The sequence below is a fragment of the Natator depressus genome, chromosome 3 (genome assembly GCF_965152275.1).
Source record: "Natator depressus isolate rNatDep1 chromosome 3, rNatDep2.hap1, whole genome shotgun sequence".
NCBI lineage: Eukaryota > Metazoa > Chordata > Testudines > Cheloniidae > Natator > Natator depressus.
The window spans coordinates 151,631,920-151,645,991 of record NC_134236.1 but is presented as its reverse complement, the minus strand read 5'-3'; the positions used below and the strand labels follow the sequence as shown (position 1 = coordinate 151,645,991).

General features: G+C 45.0%; 1 pseudogene; it reads right to left on the bottom strand.

The window, feature by feature from the left end:
• Positions 1 to 1,651: 1,651 nt before the first annotated feature.
• Positions 1,652 to 14,000, bottom strand: LOC141984542 (platelet-activating factor acetylhydrolase pseudogene; annotated as a pseudogene).
• Between the last annotated feature and the right edge of the window lie 72 nt (positions 14,001 to 14,072).

The window sequence follows — 14,072 nt, the reverse complement described above, 5'->3', positions numbered from 1 at the left end:
TGGGGTCCAAACCCTAAATAAATCCGTTTTACCCTGTATAAAGCTTTACACAGGGTAAACTCATGAATTGTTCGCCCTCTATAATATTGATAGATATGCACAGCTATTTGCCCCCCCCCCAAGTATTAATACATACTCTGGGTTAATTAAGTAAAATCATAGAATATCAGGGTTGGAAGGGACCTCAGGAGGTCACCTAGTCCAACCCCCTGCTCAAAGCAGGACCAATCCCCAATTTTTGCCCCAGATCCCGAAATGGCCCCCTCAAGGATTGAACTCAAAACCCTGGGTTTAGCAGGCCAATACTCAAACCACTGAGCTATCCCTCCCTGATTTTTTTTTCTTTTTCTTTGCATGTAAAAAAGCATCCCTAAATGTAATAGCGCATGTCACAATATGTTGAGATGGCATTTGTACAAAGCAGGAAAATGTATATAAAGACAAAAGAATTACTCTTAAAAATGAAGACTACATTGCCTTGAGAGTTCAATTTTCTCTCCAGTATCAGCCTCATCCCCAACTGATGTTTACAAAGCAGGCAAAAGCTGCATAGAGAAGGTGCAAAATCCTATTGACTTTTACGGGACTTGCGCTTCCTGTGTCACTTAGGTGCTTTGGAAAATCCAACCCAAGTGCTCTATGTGCTTTGTAATCTTGACAAGAAATTCTACTAGTCTTCCATTGTCTGTCATGGAGGGAAAACATTTCAGCTAATTTGTATGCAGTTTTAGTTTCCTAGAGCATGGCAGGAATGCTTAAGCTTGTACACTGTGGCTTCTAAAAAACAGAATCAGTTATTAACTACTAAAAATACCGTATGTGGCACCTACAATCCAAACTGGTTTGAAGTTTGGGAGGCAGGGCTGTGATTTAAGTCCCTAGATCCTAATCTGTCCTTGCAATTTTGGTTCTGGGTCAAATCCAAAACTAGAAGGAGCCTTCTTTCAGTTTGCAGTTAAGATGGAACTGAAATTTCACAAGAAGAGCCAAACTTCCAGAAATCTTACAGGAACCCTCCCAAGAACAACTGCTCTCAAGAGGCTTCCAGTGGTGCTGGTGGCTGGTGGAAATGGATTTTACAAAATATCTCCATTTGGGATCAGAATCTTAAGAAACTGAATCAGGGCTTCCCGTTTGATATTCTTGAAGACAGGCTAACTTCAGTCTAGTAATTTTTTTTTTTTCAGTACTTATGTAGCACTCTACAGCTGGAGGGCTCAAAGCATCTGATACACTGGTTAGGTATTCTCTCCATTTAAGAATGGAGATGCTGAAGAGCAGAGAGGTTAAACATTTTGCCCAAACTCTTGCCAGAATGAAAGTCGCCTGATGTAAAACACTAGGCAACACTGCTTCTTTCCTAATTTAGAGCCAGACATCTATCTAATAAATGATTTAGTATTTAATTGGTAGAAAGTAAAAGTTTATTACAGTATTTTAAATAATAAGTTTATAGGCTGTTATGAATTTAAACCCCTGCAACTCTTATCAGTGTGCAATAAGACTGCCTCACAGTCAACTGTCTTGATAAGTAAGAAAAAAAAATACGCTGTAGCTGTGGGAAGTAGCTGGCCACCAGTACTATACTTCTAAGTAAGATCTTGGTGAAGACTTAAGAAGTGCTTTAGTATGCATGGTATTATCAGTTTCTTCATTCTAGTGATTCATGCCGAGTTGAGGATAGATCAATGTTGATTCCGGGAATGACATTATGACCTTCGCCATCTACGAGAGCGTCCCACTGATCAAAACCTTTCTCCAGACCTAAATGTTTCTGCAAGAAGGCCAATGAAGTTTTGTTGCTTATATCTATAGCTATGTTTGGGTCTACTTCTCCCTTTAATTTGAAAATCTTTCCAACAAAGGTACCAACCAGGAAGGTAAAATCTGGAAAACTCTGATGTACTGATCCCTTGATAGCGATCATTTTTCTTTCTGTGCCAGTGGAGTAAAGTTTCTTCATCTTTAGAACATTTGAAGCCCACTGGAATTTTTCTGAGTTGATAAACAACAATGGCTGGTGGACCTTGGCATAAACTTCATCACCTAGAGCAGTGGTTCTCAAAGCTGGTCCACTGCTTGTTCAGGGAAAGCCCCTGGCACGCTAGACAGGTTTGTTTACCTGCCGCGTCCGCAGGTTTGGCCGATCGCGGCTCCCACCGGCTCCGGTTCACCGCTCCAAGCCAATGGGGGCTGCGGGAATTGGTGCGGGTCAAGGGACGTGCTGGCCACCCTTCCCGCAGCCCCGATTGGCCTGGAGCGGTGAACCGCGGCCAGTGGGAGCCGCGATCAACTGAACCTGCGGACACGGCAGGTAAACAAACCGGTCCGGCGCACCGGGGCTTTCCATGAACAAGCAGCGGACCGGCTTTGGGAACCACTGATCTAGAGGAAGCATCCATGCATCCAAACCAATGCCACACTTGAATCTAGCTTCTTTGCTAAGAGCCTCAATGGCTGTGGCAGCACCAAAAGAGTGTCCCATCACAGCTATTCTGTCACTATCAATAGAACCCTTTAAGACAGTCCAATCAAAGTTTAAAGGTAGAACATTCACTACATGTTTTCCAGAAATAATATCAAGAATAAGGTCAAGAGCTTTGATACACTCTAAGTGGTACCAAGTAGTAACAGACAGAAAAAAGTGAATTACCAAGCAAAATAAAATAAAACATGGAAGTCTATGTCTAATCAAACTGAATACAGATAAAAACCTCACCAGTTCCAGAAAGCTTCCCTTTACAGACTAATCTCCTTCTAGTCTGGGTCCAGCAATCACTCACACCCCCTGTAGTTACTGTCCTTTGTTCCAGTTTCTTTCAGGTATCTTTGAGGGTGGAGAGGCCCTTTCTTTAGCCAGCTGAAGACAAAATGGAAGGGTCTCCCAGGGGTTTAAATAGACTTTCTCTTGTGGGTGGAGACCCCCCTCCTCCCTCCTATGTGAAGTCCAGCTACAAAATGGAGTTTTAGAGTCACCTGGGCAAGTCACATGTCTATGCATGACTGAGCTCCTTACCAGCCAAGCCACATTCCTGGGAAACCCCAGATGTGGATTGGTGTCTCCACGTTCATTGTTGGCTTAAGGGCTTCTTGGTTGGACACTTATTGAGAATAGTCTTCTCAGGAAGCTGACCAACTGCTTCACTAAAACCTACTCAGAATCAAACAAGTATGCAGCTAATATTCATAACTTTGAATACAAAAATAATACATGCATACAAATATGATTAATAGATTCAGTAGATCATACCCTTTACAGAGATACGTTACATGGCATATGTAGCATAAAACACATTCTAGTTATGTCATATATACATTCATAAGTATATTTCCATAAAGCCTTATGGGAGGCACCATCACAACCCCCAGCTCACAAGGGTGTTGAGGGATAGATGTGACAAACATTGCAATTCTCCACAATATCTTTGAATAAATTTATTGTATTAAGTTTCTTTGGCATGAACTGTATTAAAGGCAAAGACTATGTGTTATTGTGGGCCACGACTGTATGTCCCCTCTTTCTAGAAAGGAGATGTGATGTGAACCCTGGGAAGTGTTATAAGCTTCAAGGTACTAAACTGAAAATGTGCCAGATGAGAATGGACTTTTTCCTCAACCAGTAACCAGTGGTTTGCCTGGGGAATCTCTAGAGCAGTGGTTCCCAAACTGGGGTTCGCAAAGCCCTAGGGGTTCACAGAACATTACAGGGGGTTCGCCAGAAAAATTTCACTAATGGTGGCCAGAGGACCCCAGGCATTGGAGGCAGCAGGTGGGACCCGATTGCAGGGCAGACAGCCCGAGCCCCAGAGACAGCGGGGCCGGGCAGTTGGGGCTGTCAGCCTGAGCCCTGCCCCCATCAGTGGGGGAGCCGGCAGCCTGAACCCCAGGGAGAGCAGGGCGGGGCAGTTGGGGCTGGCACCCCAAACCTCAGCAGTCAGCAGGACCTGCAGCCCAAGCTCAATGGGGTCCAGCAGCAGGAGCCTCACGGAGTGTGAAGTGCAGAGGAAATTTAAACTTAAATCCCTGGAAATATTCATTTTTAGGAGGAGGTTCATGAGGTTTCACAATTTAGTGAAAGGTTTCAGAGTAACAGCCGTGTTAGTCTGTATTCGCAAAAAGAAAAGGAGTACTTGTGGCACCCTAGAGACTAACCAATTTATTTGAGCAAAAGCTTTCGTGAGCTACAGCTCACTTCATCGGATGCATACTGTGGAAACTGCAGAAGACATTATATACACAGAGACCATGAAACAATACCTCCTCCCACCCCACTCTCCTGCTGGTAATAGCTTATCTAAAGTGATCACTCTCCTTACAATAATCAAGTTGGGCCATTTCCAGCACAAATCCAGGTTTTCTCACCCTCCGCCCCCCCACACACAAACTCACTCTCCTGCTGGTAATAGCCCATCCAAAGTGACCACTCTCTTTACAATGTGTATGATAATCAAGGTGGGCCATTTCCAGCACAAATCCAGGTTTTCTCACCCTCCACCCCCCCACACACAAACTCACTCTCCTGCTGGTAATAGCCCATCCAAAGTGACCACTCTCTTTACAATGTGTATGATAATCAAGGTGGGCCATTTCCAGCACAAATCCAGGTTTTCTCACACACCCCCCCTTCCAAAAACCACACACACAAACTCACTCTCCTGCTGGTAATAGCTTATCCAAAGTGACCACTCTCCTTACAATGTGTATGAAAATCAAGGTGGGCCATTTCCAGCACAAATCCAGGTTTTCTCACTCCCCCACCCCCATACACACACAAACTCACTCTCCTGCTGGTAATAGCTCATCCAAAGTGACCACTCTCCCTAAATTTGCATGATAATCAACGTGGGCCATTTCCAGCATAAATCCAAGTTTAACCAGAACGTCGGGGGGGGGGAGGTTAGGAAAAAACAAGGGGGAATAGGCTACCTTGCATAATGACTTAGCCACTCCCAGTCTCTATTTAAGCCTAAATTAACAATATCCAATTTGCAAATGAATTCCAATTCAGCAGTTTCTCGCTGGAGTCTGGATTTGAAGTTTTTTTGTTGTAAGATAGCGACCTTCATGTCTGTAATTGCGTGACCAGAGAGACTGAAGTGTTCTCCGACTGGTTTATGAATGTTATAATTCTTGACATCTGATTTGTGTCCATTTATTCTTTTACGTAGAGACTGTCCAGTTTGACCAATGTACATGGCAGAGGGGCATTGCTGGCACATGATGGCATATATCACATTGGTGGATGTGCAGGTGAACGAGCCTCTGATAGTGTGGCTGATGTTATTAGGCCCTGTGATGGTGTCCCCTGAATAGATATGTGGGCACAGTTGGCAACGGGCTTTGTTGCAAGGATAGGTTCCTGGGTTAGTGGTTCTGTTGTGTGGTACGTGGTTGTTGGTGAGTATTTGCTTCAGGCTGGGGGGCTGTCTATAGGCAAGGACTGGCCTGTCTCCCAAGATTTGTAAGAGTGTTGGGTCATCCTTCAGGATAGGTTGTAGATCCTTAATAATGCGTTGGAGGGGTTTTAGTTGGGGGCTGAAGGTGACGGCTGTGGCGTTCTGTTATTTTCTTTGTTAGGCCTGTCCTGTAGTAGGTGACTTCTGGGAACTCTTCTGGCTCTATCAATCTGTTTCTTCACTTCCGCAGGTGGGTATTGTAGCTGTAAGAATGCTTGATAGAGATCTTGTAGGTGTTTGTCTCTGTCTGAGGGGTTGGAGCAAATGCGGTTGTATCGCAGAGCTTGGCTGTAGACGATGGATCGTGTGCTGTGGTCAGGGTGAAAGCTGGAGGCATGTAGGTAGGAATAGCGGTCAGTAGGTTTCCGGTATAGGGTGGTGTTTATGTGACCATTGTTTATTAGCACTGTAGTGTCCAGGAAGTGGATCTCTTGTGTGGACTGGACCAGGCTGAGGTTGATGGTGGGATGGAAATTGTTGAAAACATGGTGGAATTCCTCAAGGGCTTCTTTTCCATGGGTCCAGATGATGGAGATGTCATCAATATAGCGCAAGTAGAGTAGGGGCGTTAGGCACATTGTAGGGAGAGTGGTCACTTTGGATAAGCTATTACCAGCAGGAGAGTGAGTTTGTGGGGCGGGGGGGTGAGAAAACCTGGATTTGTGCTGGAAATGGCCCACCTTGATTTTCATACACATTGTAAGGAGAGTGGTCACTTTGGATAAGCTATTACCAGCAGGAGAGTAAGTTTGTGTGTGTGGTTTTTGGAAGGGGGGTGTGTGAGAAAACCTGGATTTGTGCTGGAAATGGCCCACCTTGATTATCATACACATTGTAAAGAGAGTGGTCACTTTGGATGGGCTATTACCAGCAGGAGAGTGAGTTTGTGTGTGGGGAGGTGGAGGGTGAGAAAACCTGGATTTGTGCTGGAAATGGCCCAACTTGATTATCATACACATTGTAAGGAGAGTGATCACTTTAGATAAGCTATTACCAGCAGGAGAGTGGGGTGGGAGGAGGTATTGTTTCATGGTCTCTGTGTATATAATGTCTTCTGCAGTTTCCACAGTATGCATCCGATGAAGTGAGCTGTAGCTCACAAAAGCTTATGCTCAAATAAATTGGTTAGTCTCTAAGGTGCCACAAGTACTCCTTTTAATTTAGTGAAAGGGTTTCGCCGGCTGTTAAAGTTTGGGAAACACTGCTCTAGAGGGACATGAATACTGCAAATTCCTTACCTCAGGTTATGCAAAAACCCAGCCTTCTGAAGCTATGCCCTGAGGAGAGGATCACTGTCTGCTAATTACCTGTTCCCAGAGTTTCAAAATCAAAGGCCCAAGCTGTACAAAGGAATGACTTATCTGTTCCTCGGGGGGGGGGGTAGACTAGTTCTGAGCTGCAGATGACCATAGAAAGAACACTTGGTGAGGTTTGAAGGACTGGCTCCTACCAAAGCCCATGTTGGAGCTGGGGGGCAGTGATGATCTCTGGTAAGTTTTATGAGCATCTTTGTACGTTTTTTATTGTTTAATGTATTTTCTCTGTGATGCTTTTATCTTAAGAACAAATGTGCTTGCTTACGAAGAGCTGTGTGGTAACTTGTGACTGTTGGCAATTACAGCTGTTTGTAGCCTTAGCAAAGCAAGGCACAGACACCGGCCTGTTTAGGCAGTCTGGCTTGCTGAGGATATCAGGGTAAACAGGGAAGTATGAAGCCTGGAAAAACCCCACTCAGGAAGAGGAGAGCTACAGGTCTCTATGCAAGAGAGGTGATGGCTGGAGCCTAAAGTGGTTACCCTGGAGGGACAACAGAGGGGGAATACAGGTGCAGCTGTGACAAAATAAAGATTGTGATGCATTTAAATACTGTAGTGATGGGGGCTTTAGACAGTAGAAAAAACTTGTGAAGAATGCCATTGTACAGAGAGTAATTTGAAAATAAAGATCTTGACACAGCAGTCCTTGAGAGGTTCTATGGAATCTAACATACAATCACCTCCTCCGGAACCAAAGTTGTTTTTCTTTCTTGAAAGAAAAATCCTGAGATGGGAAAATTTAAAAAAAAAATCCTGATGCAGAAAAATCAGAAGGGAGAAGTCCTAACCCCATGATTATAGTTCAGCTCCTTGCCCCACACCCAATCTTTATCCTTATGTTTCAGATAATGTATCCATTTCAGTCTTTCCCCCTGTCTAAGGATGGGAGTACACCTCATCTGTATCTGAGGGGAATGGATCAGTGATCTTTCTCAGTGTAAGGCTGGTCGTTGGATAAGAGTTAAATCTTTCTCACCTGAACCTGCCACTAGAATGGACTAGCTAGTTTATTTCTCTCTCTATCCCCTCCCCATGAAGCTGAAGATCTCAGATAGTGTCTTCCCCTAGTGCCCAGATGTGTAGGAGTGGGTTAGTCTCCCTCATCAGTCCCCTTGGAACCAAAGGATCAGTCTCTCTCTCACTGGGGTCCAGATCAACTGTTTGGTCTCTTATACACACGCTCTCACTTTCTTCCCTATCCCACTCCCAAGAGCCAACGTATCTATCTACCTCCTCCACACCTTATATTAGGGAGGAGGAGCGGCAGTCTCTCTCTGACTTGGGCAAGGACTGGAGGGTAACCTCATTTGATCTCTTTTCTCCTATAGATGGGAGAGAGATTGATGGATCTCTCCCCACCCCCAACAGGGTGCAGGGGAGATGGTCACTCCTCTTCATTGCTTCCCTGAGCTAGGAGGAAGGAGCACAGAGCCACATTTTTGTCTCTCTTCCTGCAACTGTCTCACTGTCTGTCCCTAATGCCAGGGTCATCAGTATCCCTCTTTCTCTTTGAGGCTAGGGTTGAGATTGGTCAGTCTGTCTACACCCTAGAATCCGGAAGGTAGGTCTATCTCCCCTTATTCCTGAAGGGGAGTATTTATATATCTTTCACTACAGGGTCATGGGTGTGCTCACTACATACAGGGTCTAAGTGGAAGTAGGGGTGCTGGAACTGGAGGTGCTGGGGATGGAACACATCCTGGAACACCTCCTGGCTTGAAGTAATAATAGCAACCCGATGCACGGCTTCCATCATTTACAGGATGCACAGTTTGTACAATCACTTTCAGCACCCCCCCTAAAAAATTTGTTCCAGCACCCCTGAATGGAAATTTTTACTTCCTCTCCCCTGAGGGTGGGTGTCAGTATATGCCCTGCCTATGCTGCCTGGAGCAAGGGAAAGGTGCAATCATGCTCTTCCTTCTTCAGGGGTTAGGGTCAGTCTCTTTCTTAGGGATCACAGGATGGCCTCTTCCTTAGGGAGTAGGGGGTCAGGATTTCTTTTCCATGACAGTGGGGAGTCTGACTCCAATCCTGAAGGAATTGTTTCTTCCTTTTATGCTATAATGCCAGGTCTTTCCACCCATGAATTGCAACACCCAGGACATGCACAGTCTTGCAGCATCTGGCACAGGGATGTGTCAGAGGAGGGAGGAAGAGATATAGCATCAGTTCTCTTGATATTCTGGGCTGCCAAGCAGTTACTTGGGGGTCTGTTGCAGCCTGAATATCAAATAGACCAGCCCTGGTATATGTAAGTGGCCAAACCAACCACTAGCAGACTCCAAAACCCTGAAGTGCTAATATGGCAAAAAAGCCACCTTTGCCCTCTCTTACTGAAGTTGGAGTCAGTCTCTTCATCTCCCCCTGCCCACTTTCAGGGGCTGGAAGGCATCAATCTCTCTTTTCTTCCACCTCCAGTGGTGGCTGGGGTAATTGTACGACTCTCAGTTGCTCTCTTTCTCTACGGCTGTTTCGGTAAGTCTCTCTCTCCCTCTAGATTCAGGGCGTTAGTGCGCCTCCCTCCCCACAGGGCTGGGGAAGTTGGTGAAACTTTGGCCAACTGACGTCAGTGGCAAAACCCTGACGACTTCAATGGAGACAGGATTTCATCCACTCTCTCCCTACCTTGGAGCTAGAGGGAGTGGCGGCCCCTCTATTGCTACGGAGACGAATGCGTTGGTTTCTCTCCTCCCCGCCCCTTGGAGGCCCCCTCCCGTCAATGGGGGAGTCGGGGTCTCCCTTTTCCCTCATCCCTGCAGCTCGGTTGGGCTCTCTTTAGTTTTCCCCATCTCCTGAGGGGAGCGGAAGCGCTCTCCGCCTTCCCCGAGGAAAACGGTTGGCTTTGCTGTCTTGCCCGAATATTAGAAGCGGGCGGGCGCCTCAGCCTTGTCCACCACGCCCAGACCGGGCTCTGTGTTTGGGTGTGATGCGTACAGACAACGGCGTCTCTTGCGGCCTCCTGCTGTCGGTCTCACACTCTCCCTCCGGGGCCGGGCACTGAGGGTGGCCGGTTTCTGGAGGGAGGGTATGACTGGCTCTTAACTTTCTCTCCCTTTGCTTTCAGGAGGTGTCCGGTCTCTTGCGCCTCCTTCTGGAGGAGCAGGTGGGTGACGGCCTCTCCTCCCCTACCGCAGGCCGCCCCCTTCACTGACCTGGCTCGGCCCTGTGCCGAGCAACTTGCCGGACCTCTCGAGAGAAACGGGACACTCACCTCCTCAGCCAAGCGCCGACGGTTTCCCTCCCAAGACGAGAGAGAAATGAGTTCCGTCGGATCCCTCCACCTTCCGAAACCCGAAGATGCCGTCGCTGCTCCCAGGCTCGAGCGCCGGGACTAGACAGCGCTGCGGCAGGGTACATGGAAGAGGGTGGGGCGGCCGCAACCGCTGACTAGACCGTTATGGAGAGAATCGTTGGCGCGCGACCCAGCCAGAGCAGTCTTCGCGCGCCCCCGGCCCCATCGGGTGGGGTGGGAGCCACGCTGTAGGCGCTTGCAGCTGCTCTGCTGTCTCTGATGCCACCCCGCTTGGCGATCCACAGCGCCCTAACTTGCCGCACTAGGGCCCGGTACCTGGTCTCTGAACGCTCATTTTCTGCCACTGACCCCTTCCCACAACTCCGCCCCAGCCAGGTCACTGTCCGTTCCCCTAACTTGCTCCCTAACCATGGCCCCTATAGCCTTAGAAGCCCTCTCTTCCCATGAGGAAAACTCCTGCTGTGCCTGTAGGTGCTCCACTGTCTGAGGGTTAGATCATAGAATATCAGGGTTGGAAGGGACCTCAGGAGATCATCTAGTCCAACCCCTGCTCAAAGCAGGACCAATCTCCAATTTTTGCCCCAGATCCCTAAATGGCCCCCTCAAGGATTGAATTTACAACCCTGGGTTTATCAGGCCAAGCATGTGCCCAGGGCCAACCGATTTTCTGACTTGTTCTGTTGTCAGGTTGAATGATCCCTCTTTAATTAACCACCAGAAATGTGCACATTTGATGGACCAAATTCTGCCCAACAGAGTAAATGCTCAGGTGCAACTTTCACAGTCATTGCAAAGGCAGCATTACTGCTTTCCTGTATTGTGAACTACTATACTCCACAGTCTCTCCCTGTTTAGTGTTTCTGCCCACAGAGGGAATAGGGCATGTGGTGTGAGCTATATCCCCAGGCAAAATCATACACAACATGCTTCTTCTTTAGACCCCACTCACAGCTCTTGTATAGAGAGGTTTGCAGAGATCCTTTCCCTAACTTTTGGAAGGAAGCAGAATCAGGGCAGTAAGCTTTAATCATATACTTCCTCTGCCTGCAATTTTTTAGTGCAGCACCACCGCACCCTCACATTCCTAGTATCCTTTAATTATGTAGGGTCCATCCTCTCCACATGCCCTCTAAGGCCTGGTCTGGCCCAAAAACAATAATTTAAAATAAGAATATTTATGGACTACCTCCTACCCAAAGATCAGAAGGTGATGTACGAATATCAAAGGTAACAGTGCTTAATAAATAAATCAAAAATATTCTAACTATAACCATACATTTTGTCCCAAGCCTGAAGTCAAAAAGTGGTCCCTAAACAACATTAAAGGACCATTGTCAACTTGAAATCAATTTTAAAATATTAGTCAAAAGTACTTTCAAGTAATATACTTGCTCATGAGTCCCCAGTCAGTTTTTGTGGATTTAAAATCACATTTTCCTATTTTAATCATATTTTTCTTTCTTTGACTGCTATATGAAGCAAAGGAAACTAACCAGGGCTTCACACCTGCAATAAAATCTGTGCAAGCAGCACCATATAGTGAACTAGGGATCTTTCAGCTCATGCCCACATTATCCACATGGGGCGAGTTATAGTACAGCACTTTGGTGCACACGGCTATTCATACACTGCACTGCATGGCAGTATAGACATGCCCAGTTTCTGAAGTGGTGGCAGCCACATTAAGGCTGTCCCCTATGCAAGTATACTAGATAGTAGAGACAAAGTTCCTGCTGCTCTTGCCTCTTTCTGGCACACCTGCACAGAATGGCCCCTGTCTAGCACACCCACTAAAGCCTGTCAGAGAAACAGGGCAACTATCAAAAGCAAAGTAGGGAAATATGGTACCCATCTAATACACAGCATGGAATGCTTGGGATACCTTAACAGTACTTTCCAATTTTTGTGTCTGTTTTTTAAATTTTGCCTCAACTTGACATTTCCTAGGTTTCAAATTTTTTAATACAGTTTCATTTTATTTTTCCTCTTTAATTTATATATATTTGCAACCTGTATCATACCAAATTATTTTGTCTTTCAGTTTTGCTCTTATGGCCTTATTTTTTTTTAATTCACTTATCTGTTTTGAATAATATTCTTTGCATTGCCAATAATTAAGAAAGGCAAGGAAGCAGGGCCATTCCTCCCACTTATTTAATAACAAGATAAGACAGGTGAACTATACTCTGCAACCCCAATCCAGCAAATGCTTACACACATGCTTAACTTTACTGCCCTGAATAGTCCCATATAAGTCAAAGGAATTTTTCATGATAGTAAAGTTAAGCTCATGCATGAGTGTTTGCAGGTTTGGGGTCTACGTTCATATGCAGGACGAAATGAGGATATTTTTAAGTGATATTCAAACTTTGTGTTTTATAAAGATTGTAATTTTTCTTCATGCTCAGCATATATTCTGTAACACTCATACAGTAAAAGGATTGTACCACTGGATGGTAGCTCTCTTGTGACTTGGAAACTTCTGCAATAAAAATATACATACATTACAAATTTACACTCTGTGAGCTTTAATTGTTCTGTTACAATATTTTGCAGGAAGATATATGGTAATCCGTTTTTTGGTTTGTTTGTTTGTTTGTTAAGGGAGCAACATTTCTAATTTCAACTGATTTTCAGTATGCCTTTGTTCTACCTGCTAGTGCAATATTTGGCTTTCCTTTTGTTCTCTATCAGTTTGAGAAAAAAAGTTGTGGTTGTTCCTCTCTACTTTCTCTTCACTTCATTAATATTTAACTTCTCCGAAATCCACAATCTAGGGCAAGACAAAACTAGCATTTCCCATAGGTTAAATATTATTCATAGAGTTCTAAAATGCAACCTACTTTATCCTATTTTTAACCATTTTCAGATTCCATGAAATATCCTTTTCAGATATGTGATGACATTTTGATTCAATATGATGACATTTTAGAACAACAATTTATGTTGCATCTTGATATGCTGATAAATCATGATTCCTCAAGTTTATTATTTAATGAGAAACAAGTTTGTTGTGTTGGACAACTAACAACAGTGGTAACTCCAGTCACAAATTCTAGGCTAGACTATGTTCCATCATGCTGGAATCTATCATTTCCAAATCAAATGTTTATTGTCATAACAAGCTACTATATACAGGCACTGACATGTAGGGTGACCAGATGTCCCGATTTTATAGGGACAGTCCTGATATTTGGGGCTTTTTCTGATATAGGCTCCTGTTACTCCCCACCCCCGTCCCGATTTTTCACACTCGCTATCTGGGCAGCCAACTGATGTGTGAAAAGAAATCTGAGAGTTGCCTTTCAGAGACAGATAGAACACACAAAACACTTTCCTGGGAAAGGGTCTTGCACTATTGCTTGGAATTTTGTATCATGTGTCACTTTTGTAGTATTGTCCAATTCTTATTTGGTGGTAGGTCACTAAATAGCATAATGCTTCATATGCTCTCTTTCCTCCCCGAGTTGCTTTAGATACTTCTTGCTTTTTAGACTGAATGCCACTCAAGCGAGGTGCTTGAGTGGCATTCAGTGGCCACATTGATGGTATTGGTCCTGCTGAAGCGTTTAACAGGGAGGACCACATGAAAATTGCTGTCTTTCTCCCTGAATTAAATATAGATTGATTTCTTCCTTATTAGATAGACAATCATTTATAGTATCCAGGGCTCAGCACCACCATGTTGTGCAATACACTTGACAAAATTACAGTACTTAGTGACGGACATTGAAGGGGGTTATATCATTCAGTCATTAAATTTTTTGAAAAATTACCATGGACCTCAAAATTTTTATCATGGACGCTTGTGTCTGTGTACGGACACGTTGCTAACCCCGATACTATCTGACAGTTTGAGGACATATCTTTCTCACGCTCCTTGGTATCTTGGACAGTGACAAATATCTTGATTTCACTTTCTCTTCTGCCATAAAGGTTGTGCAGCTCTTCCACATATGTATTGTGCAACATATAAATAGACTCTATTCAGTGTAGCATTGCATATCCCGGTTCGGTATTAGCCACACGACTACGAAGCACTGA